This window comes from Nomascus leucogenys, chromosome 2, assembly GCF_006542625.1.
Source record: "Nomascus leucogenys isolate Asia chromosome 2, Asia_NLE_v1, whole genome shotgun sequence".
Classification (NCBI taxonomy): domain Eukaryota; kingdom Metazoa; phylum Chordata; class Mammalia; order Primates; family Hylobatidae; genus Nomascus; species Nomascus leucogenys.
The window spans coordinates 150,916,547-150,926,497 of NC_044382.1; positions in this window are offsets into that span (position 1 = coordinate 150,916,547).

Below are 9,951 nucleotides of genomic sequence, written 5' to 3' on the forward strand. Positions count from 1 at the left end.
TCTATACCAATTTCCTGAGGGCCAGTGGACTTAAAAGAGATTAGACAAAAATGTTAGTGTTTTTAAAATCCATGTCTAGCAAGGCCAAGTGATAATAGCCAACCCTACACAAAGTGTTTTTTCCTTTATTTTATTTTTGTTGTTGTTGTTGTTGTTGTTTTTCTGAGAAAGAGTCTCACTCTTGTTGTCCAGGCTGGAGTGCAATGGCATAATCTCAACTCACTGCAACCTTCACCTCCCGGGTTCAAGTGATTCCCCTGCCTCAGCCTCTCGAGTAGCTGGGATTATAGGCGCCTGCCACCACACCCAGATAATTTTTGTATTTTTGGTAGAGACGGGGTTTCGCCATGTTGGCCAGGCTGGTCTTGACCTCCTGACCTCGTGGTCCATGCGCCTCGGCCTCCCAAAGTGCTGGGCTGACAGGCATGAGCCAACACGCCCGGCATGTTTTTCCTTTAAAATCAGTCATAGCAAAAGTCACCGAGCAGACACTGTTCTGCCTTCTTCAGGCATTTTCTCTGGCTTCCTAGGAATTGGGGGTTTTTTGTTGTTTCTGTTTGTTTTTGTTTGTTTTACTGTTATTCATCTTTTAGACTGGCCATTCCCATCTTATTTACACCTTTTGGAGAAAAATTAACTTGCTCGAAAATGAAATGCACCCGATAGCATCTGCTGGCTTTACCTCGTGGTGATGTTCCTTTATGAACAAGTGACCAAACGCTTCATTCTATTTTCTGAATGTGTCCCTCTCTTTCCTCATCCCCCACCTCAATAAGACATGTTACATCATTTTAAGTAGCAAGTGTACATTTTTTCCAGTGGGATTTAAATTGTATGTTTGCTTCTTGGTCGTACATGCATTTTGTTTCACACATTTAGTCATGTCTCCTGTTGTTCTGTGGTCAGGATAAGGGATCATTTGCTAGGCACTGATTTGCTGAACACAGTAGTATTTTGTCGAGTGTCCCTTCCTTGGAAACAACTGGCAAGTAAGCGAACCTGTAAATCACTGTACTGTACTGTATTTGCAGTAAAGGGAATTTACACAGTGCTTGCTGCTGTGGTATTTGCAAACTATTTTATTTTGACTCTAGGATTTCGCACAGTGATATGCTTAAGATATGTTTATGTCATTTTTTTTTCTTTTTTTTTTGACACAGTGTCACTCTGTAGCCCAGGCTGGAGTGCGGTGGTGTGGTCTTGGCTCACTGCAACCTCCGCCTTCCGGGTTCAAGCGATTCTCCCTCCTCAGCCTCCCTAGTAGCTGGGATTAGAGGTGCACGCCACCACACGCAGCTAATTTTTGTATTGTTAGTAGAGATAGGGTTTCACCATGTTGACCACGATGGTCTTGAACACCTGACCTCAAGGGATCCGCCCACCTCGAATTCCCAAAGTGCTGGGATTACAGTTGTGAGCCACCGCGGACGGCCTATAAAAACGTTTATCACTTTGATTTTCTCATAGACTCCCGTTTAAGTTCTTGCTTTATTTTGAGGGAAAGTTTATTGTTTTCTAATAACGAAAACTTAGAGTAGCTTCATTTATGCTGCCGGTTTCAAGCCAATACACTGCTCAGTTGTGTTTGTGTATTTGAGAAGTCCCCTGATAAGAACTTTCTGAGGGGTGCCTGTGTTTTTGGCACATTTGAGAACTAGACAAAATCTAACTCTGTGTCTTTTTTTTTCTTTTTCCCCTATTATTTGGTTTTGTTTTTTTTAACATCTTAACCCCTCTGGAGCGTGTTTTGGTTCATGGGACCAGGCCACATGCCCTGGTTTTTGAGGTGTGGACTTTGGTTTCTTGGGTTGGGTGTAATAAACCTGACCTTGAACTTCCCACGTGTCCTTCAAAGAAAGCAATTATTTTTGCCTATTTTCTGAGTATGATGGTATTCTGCATTTGATTTAACAAAAAAATTCTTCCTCTGCTTTAAAAGACTGAAAGCCTCCCTATGAGGCGCCGATTGACTTCCAGATCTTAGGACCCCGTCTCCGCCTCATTCCTTCTGTTTCCATCAGAAGGCACAGGTCCGGGCCTCAGCGCTGCCGAACTGTCTGTCCCTCTCTGCACAGGTAACCACTTATTTATTGCTGCTTAAAGTAGAGCTTCTGATACCCGTGGGGCTGGCAAGAGACCCTGACATTCTTGTCTTATTTTATCACACACAGTTTACTCCTGTGCGCTGCAGAGAGAAGTCAGTGCCTCAATTTTCTGTTGAAATATGCACCCTTGGCGTCCTGGCAGGTGAGCGGTGCCCCCTTAGGGCTAATACAGTGACATAAAATGTGTCATATTTTTGGCTGTGCGGTGGCTCATGCCTGTAAATCCCCACACTTTGGGTGGCCAAGGGGGGCCGACTGCCTGAACTCAGGAGTTGGATACCAGCCTGGCCAACATGATGAAACCCCATCTCTACTAAAAATACAAAAATTAGCCAGGCATGGTGGCATGCACCTGTAGTCACAGCTACTTGGGAGACTGAGGCAGGAAAATCACTTGTACCTGGGAGGCAGAGGTTGCAGTGAGCTGAGATTGCGCCACTGCACTCCAGCCTGGGCAACCAAGTGACACTTGGTCTCAAAAAAAAAAAATTAACTGTCATATTTTTGAAAAAGTATATTAGCTTTGCAATGAGTAAAGTTCACTCTCTAGGAAGATATCCCAGTTTCCTGTGGCTTCAAATGCTCCTTGCCACACTGGGAGGCCACACCTCACAGCGCCAGAGTGCAGTCTTCAGTGGGGTCCTCTGCTGTGAGTGAAAGAAGGTTGCAGCCGGGCCTGCTGCTAAGGCTAGGCTCTGAGACCTGGAGTGTGTCCATGGATATCAGATATTGAGCCACCGGGGACCAAGCAGGTCACAGCAGCACCCTCGGTGGCCACCTTAGGGTGTTCCTGCATGCCTCCCCCACCAGCACCTCCCTCCAGCTTTCCTACCTCCATCCCCTCTCCAGGACACTTCCTCCTCTGGCTAAAGGTTTGGCACCTTTCATTTGAGAGAGATTGACAGCGAACACACAGGGCTTTCTGCGGGTCAGGCCTGCTTCTGAGCTCTTGCCAGGCCTTTGGTCCTCTGCCAAGCCCATGCATAGTTTCTGTCTACATTGTGCAGTTGGGGACTTGGCACCTGCCCAGCACCTATGCTTGGGGCCCCTCGTCTGTGCTGCAGGCGGGTGTTCACACCCTTTCATACCCGGTTTCCGCTCTGTGCAGCCCACCCTGCTTGACGAGGTCATCACTGGTGCTTAGGAATAAACTGGAATGGCAGACAGAGCCCGGTGGATATTGCAGAGAAACAGAAGGAAAAAGATGTGCATGACGCCTCAGTGCTTGTAGCATTAAAGCAAAAAAAAAAAGCAAAGTAGCACAATGATTAACAGTCGGGTGCCTGCATTCGAAGCTCACCTGCTGCAAACCAGCCACGTGACCTTGGACAGGTGGCCCGGTGCCTCCTCTGGGTAGTGGCTGGGAGTGACACTGTCACCCAGGCCCAGGGGCAGGAGTAAGCAAGGTGGCAGGTGTGATCCATTAGCACAGCTGATGCTCAGTCACGGTGGCCCTGGCAGTCCTCAGAGGGCCCCCACCATGCCTGGGGGAGGAGGGGCTGCAGTCCGTGCCCAGTGAATGCAGCACCTGCCTGACACCACAGCGTCCACTCCAGCAGATGCGACACCACGCCCAGTGAGGTCTGAACAGGGACCCTCAGCGGTGGGCCCACAGGTGCACGTGAGTGATGACCATAGCTGCCCGCTGGTCGTGCCCTCCTGGGCAGGAAGCACACCAGGGAGCCCTGGCAGAGCAGGCCCTTAGAGAGCACCCAGGAGGGCCTGGGGCTGGGGCCTCGATTCTGGGCGGCCAGCCTTCGGGACCTTGGTCACGTGCCTACCTGGACCTGTGCCTCTGCCTGCCCCATCCCTCGTTAGAATCCCAGCCCTCCTGGCTGTTGTGGGTACTCTGATCAAGCCAAACAGTGCTAGTTCAGCATTGAGATAGTGTGTCCTGTCTGGTCACGGACCACCAGGTTGGAGAGATGTTCACTCTTAAGTTCCCACCGAAAAACAGCACGAGGGTATTGGGCGACCAGGTGAAGACTGTTCCAGAGCAAGTTATCCTAGAGGAGCTAGGAAGCCTTTCCCTCTGCTGTCTTCCTTTTACTCAGACACGTCCTCCAGAGCTGGCTGCATGCGCATTCCCTCTGCTTTCCTGGAAGTCCCCTCCTTTCCATCTACAATGGGACTTTTAAAAAAACTCACAGTCACTAGTGCACAAGAAGAACCATTCAAAGCCAGCATTCAACCTCAGATTTGGAGCAACCTAAGATTTGTTTGCAAAGGAATAGAACGATAAAGCTTCAACCCACCCACGTTTATAACTGAGAAGAAAACACACACTTCATTTGGTAAATACAGCAAACAACTGAAAGTATGCTTCGATTCTGTATTGAGGCCAGTTAGGGGATGGAAAGGGTGAGGCTAAGCAGGTAAAGGAAATGAAAGAGAAGGTCAGGAGAAGGAAAATGTGAGCTGGGCAGGCGGCTCACGCCTGTAATCCCAACACTGGGAGCCCAAGGCAGGGGGATCGTTTGAGTCCAGGAGTTTGACACCAGCCTGGGTGACATAATGAGACTTTGTCTCTACCAAAAAAAAAAAAAAAAATTAAAAACAGTAATAAAAGGAAAATGTAGAGAGGAGAAGCAACTGAGAAGAGAGGGAAGAGTGAGAAGGAATGAGCAGGGAGGTGGAGGGCATGGGGCTGGCTTTGTTCCGGCCGCATCTTCCCAGGGAGACGGCCCTGTGGCAATGGCCAGGCCACGGTGCGAGGCTGCTCTTGGTCATTACCAGCCCCTGAAATCAGCGTCCTCAACCCTAGCCCTCTCATCTCTGCTGGGAATGGGTCTCTATATCTTTTCTGCAATTTACATTTAAAGCAAAGTTTACCCTGGAGTTCTGAAGGTTTCGGTGTTGAGATATGGTTTGCATTTTAGAAATTCATTTTGGAAACGTGAAGGTGTCTGCTATGCGGCTTGAAAGCCCGTTTGATGTTCACAAGCTGTATGGCTCAGGTCTTCAGTGCCTGAAGGTTACACAGAAAACCCACCTTGACTTTGACTTCGGAGTCTTTTCCTCCTGAAGTGAAATCTGTTTCAGCATTCTGGTCTCGTTAATTCTCATGGTGACGGTATATAATATGAGCTAAAGAGAAAATAAAATTCACTGAAAGAAAATGAGAATAAGGCCGAGCTTCATTACGCCTGTAATCCCAGCACTTTGGGAGGCCGAGGCAGGTGGATCACCTGAGGTCAGGAGTTCAAGACCAGCCTGGCCAACATGGTGAAACCCCGTCTCTACGAAAAATACAAAAATTAGCCAGGAGTGGTGGCATGCGCCTGTAATCCCAGCTACTCTGGAGGCTGAGGCAGGAAAATCTCTTGAACCTGGGAGGCTGAGGTTGCAGTGAGCTGAGATTGCGCCACTGCACTCCAGCCTGGGCGACAGAGTGAGACTCCATCTCAAAAAAAAAAAAAAGAAACTGAGAATAAATAAGCAGCCATTCCACCTCTTGGGTCAAAGCTTCCAAATTTGCTTTTTCTCCAAGGAGTGGCAGCCACACCAAAACATCTTCTGCAGCGTCTGGCCAGGGCATTACTCCAGTCCAGTTTTGCCCTGGACTAGACTGAGTCAGGTCGTGCTCGGAACACAAGCACAAACCATGGTGCGCTCCTCGAGACTGACCCACTGGCCCACTGAGCAGATGAGCCCCTGGGTCTCTGGACGCTGCCCAGTTGTTGACATCCTGAGGCAGGTTTGTGGCTGATGGAGCAACAGGGACGGGCTGGGCCCAACACCTTCTTCACGGAAATGATGAGCTCTCGACGGCAGTGATGCCAGAACCCATAAAGCCTCGGATGCCCGTCATTGCTGCTGCCTGCGTGTGCTCACTCACCGCGACGGCGGCGGGCTGGAGGAAGCTGTGCAAGAGCCAAGTGTCTACCATGAGTCTGCATGTTCATATGGTTCAGATTTGCCTTGGAATCCCTGTGAGCCAAACCCTTTCATTTCACTTAGTAAAAGGGACGCATTGACTCAGATGTTCTGTCCTATTTAAATGAGAGAGGCGCGGGAGGTGATGGAACACAAAACCATGAGCCACGGCTTTGCTGGGGCATGTTCTGGATCTGGGGTGTGTGTGAGAGAGAGAGAGAGAGAGAGTGTGTGTGTGTGTTAAAGTGCGCAAATTGCATGTGTACACCTCAGTGGCTTTTTAAACATTTAGACGTGTGTAAGTGTATAGAGCATTTCTACACCCCAGAGCTCCCCAGCTCACTCCCTCCCACTCTCCCCATCCCTGACGCTAACCCGATGCCTGTTGTCGTACATCAGCTTCTCAACCTCGGCACTATTGATTTCCATTTGGGGCCAATAATTCTATGGGGTGGTGGCTGTCGTGGGCACTGTAGGATGTTTCCTGTGTCCCTGGCCCCGACCTACTGGATACTAGACGCACCCACCCCCTCCATCGTGACAACCAAACATGTCTCCAGACATTGCCAAATACACCCTGGGGACACAGTCACCCTGGCTGAGAACGACAGTGTGGGTCACTGTGACTTCTGTGCTTCCTCTCCGTGGCATCGCACAGTGCCATGTGTCCTGCCCTCCGTGTTCTTCTCTCTGTGCTGCTTCTCTGAAATCCCTCCAGCAGTGGCGGGTGCCAGGAGTTAGTTTTGCTTTTTCACTTCAGAGTAATATTGCATTTTATGGACATGCCACGATGTGCTTGTCTATTCCACTGTGGATGGCATGTGTTGTTGCAGTTGCGGCTGTTAAGAGCGTTCTCAGTATGCCTTGTGGAGAGCCTGTGTCCTCTTTCTCTTGGGTACATCCCCCGAGTAGGGCTGCGGGGTCCCAGGCAGGCGCCTGTTAGCAGGAGTGGCCACCATTGCACAGTGCTCCCAATTCTGCTCCCACAGGCCCCCTGAGAGTCAGGGAGCTTCTGTCACAGTTTTAAATGCTGCAGGATTAATGCAAACTTTCTGATGTGCTTCAAGTTTCTTTGTGTTGTAATGGACTAGAGCGGATTTAAGCTCACAGACATATATCCAGAGCATGCCCATTTTGATAATGCTATCTTCACTAATAAATTATTCTCAAAACAGCGGGTACTTGCAGTTCTGAACTAGATAAAGCCCTTTCCTTTCTGGCTACCCACTGAGTCACCAGGTACCTGGCTGACAGCTGACGCTAAGTCTTCACACTTAACCAAGTCTCTGGGTGCCCCTCAGGCTTTAACATGAGGATCCACGGCAGATTAATCACGAAGCCCCACCTCTCATTTCAGCTGCCCTGAATGGCAATTCCCAAAATGCAGGGGAAAAAAAAGACTGGAAGGAAATGTCCTGGTCTAAAATATCACCAAAAGTTGTCTTTGTTTTATTTATTTATTTATTTTATTATTTATTTATTTCGTTTGAGACAGACTCTCACTCTCCCAGGCTGGAGTGCAATGGCCCGATCTCGGCTCACTGCAACCTCCGCCTGTCAGGTTCAAGTGATTCTCCTGCCTCAGCCCCCCGACTAGCTGAGATTGCAGGCGTCTGCCATCATGCCCGGCTAATTATTGTGATTTTAGTAGAGACGGGGTTTTACCATGTTGGCCAGGCTGGTCTCAAACTCGTGACCTCAAGTGATCTGCCTGCTTCGGCCTCCCAAAGTGCTGGGATGACAGGCGTGAGCTTGGCCTCCAAGGGTTGTCTTTGTGGGATTGTTTGCCCTCCATCTATTTGTCAGTGTATTCCCAGTTTTCTGCAATGGACAGTTTTTACTTTTCAAATGGGAAACTCTTTTCTCCTTCTGTGTCTCCATGTAACCCCAGAGACGCCAGCGTCATGTGTCTCTCCCATCCTCCACTTCCCTGAAGACCAAAGATCCCAGGTTCTCTGTGGCCTGCGCCTGGGCCTTGTTACAACCCAGCAGGCTTATCTTGATTCCAGTAATTGAGAGGCACATTTGCCAAGTTTATATACCCTCTTGAAACTCAAGTACTGGTTTGCGGATTAATGCGAGATTCAGTTGCATGCACTTGAAATGCAAGTGTCTAATTCCACGTGTAAAATACAGGGCCGCAGACCTCTTGGGCATCACACACCATTCCATTCAGATGAGCGCAGCAAAAGCAAACTCTAACCCCTAGGATTAAATTCTCCCTTAAATACTCACGGGTTTCCAGCTTCGGGGGAAAATATGTCTGGGAAAAATATCTTGGGCTTTCATCAAACACTTGGAAAACAATCTGAAAACATTTTTCCAAACCCTCCACGGCTCCAGCCTGAATCCTAATTGATAGTTAATAACTACATCTACAGAAGCCTTCTCACTCTATCACGATTACTGTAAGGCTAAAGAGACATCTGTGTGGAGTACTGAGTGAAGCAAGGATCTCAGGATCACCAAGGATCTTGTCTGGCCAAGGTCTTTACCACACAAACAAGCTTTTTTTCACCCCCAGAAATACTTGCCCTGAGTCCACTGTCAACCATTACCAGAATCAGATCTTGGACCAATTGCAAGTACATTTATGTATGCATTCATCAAACACTTATTGAGCCCCAAGTCTGTGCCAGGCATTGCCTGTAGTTGCAGGGAGATCAAAAATGAAAGGAGGTGAGAATTTTGACAGCTCTTGTCTTAAAGAGTTTGCAGCCAGTGGGAGAAAGCAAGACGTCGGTAACTGGGAAAAGGCAGGGGTGCTCCGAGTCACAGAACAGAGCCCGTGGCTGGCAGAGCCCAGAGGAGGGTCTGGCTGGGCAGTAGATGTTGAATTCTATTTTTTTCAAAATCATTTTTTTCTATTCTAGATCCTTTGCTTTTCCACATCAATTTTTACTATCTACAAAAATCATGCTGGAATTTTGACTAGAATTGTGTTAAACCTCCACATCAATTTGGGGATAATTTACAGCACAGTTATATTTGAGCCTTCCAATCCATAAACACAGTATGTCTCTGTTTTTAGGTCTTTGATTTCTCTTGTCAGCATTTTGATAAAGCATACAGATCATCCTCGAGTTTCGTTAGATTTATACCTGAGTATTTCACTTTTGGAGAGCTGTTGTAAATAGGTTTAACATTTTTCTCATTTATCTATTTTTCATTGCTAGTATACAGAAATATGATTGATTTTTTTTGTCTGTTGGTCTTATGTCCTGAGATCTTGTTAAGCTCATTATTTCAATAAGCTTTTTTGTTTGTTCGTTTGGAGAGCATGTTGCTTGAGCCTTGGAGTTTGAGGCCACAGTGAGTGGTGCCATTGCACTCCAGCCTGGGCAAGAGAGTGAGACTCTGTCTCTAAAAAAAAAGTAAAAAATGAAATAAATTTATAAAAAAAATTAATCAATGTAATCCATCATATTAACAGTCTGTCACCCAGGCTGGAGTGCAGTGGTGCAATTATGGCTGGCTGCAGCCTCGACTTCCTGGGTTCAAGCAGTCCTCCCACCTCAGCCTCCTGAGTAGGTGAGACCACAGGCACACACCACCACGGCCAGCTAATTTTTTTTTTTTATATACATGGGGGACTCACCATGTTGCCCAGGCTGGTCTTGAACTCCTGAGCTCAAGTGATCCGCCACCTTGGCCTCCCAAAGTGCTGGGATTACAGGTGTGAGCCACCACACTTGGCCCAGCCTAAGCTTTTTAAACAGTCTCCTTAAGATTTTCTACATAGAGAATTATGTTATATGCAAATATGGACAGTTTTATTCTTTCCTTTCAGGTCCATGTGCCTTTAATTTCTTTTTTCTTGTTCTAGTTCATTGGCTAGGCCTCCAGATAAGATGTGGACTGGGAATGGTAAGAGTTTATAAATTGTCTTTTCATGACCTCAAGGGAAGCATTCTCTTTGCCCATGAAGTCAGTCCGATGCTAGCTGTGGAGTTTTTATGGATACCCTTTA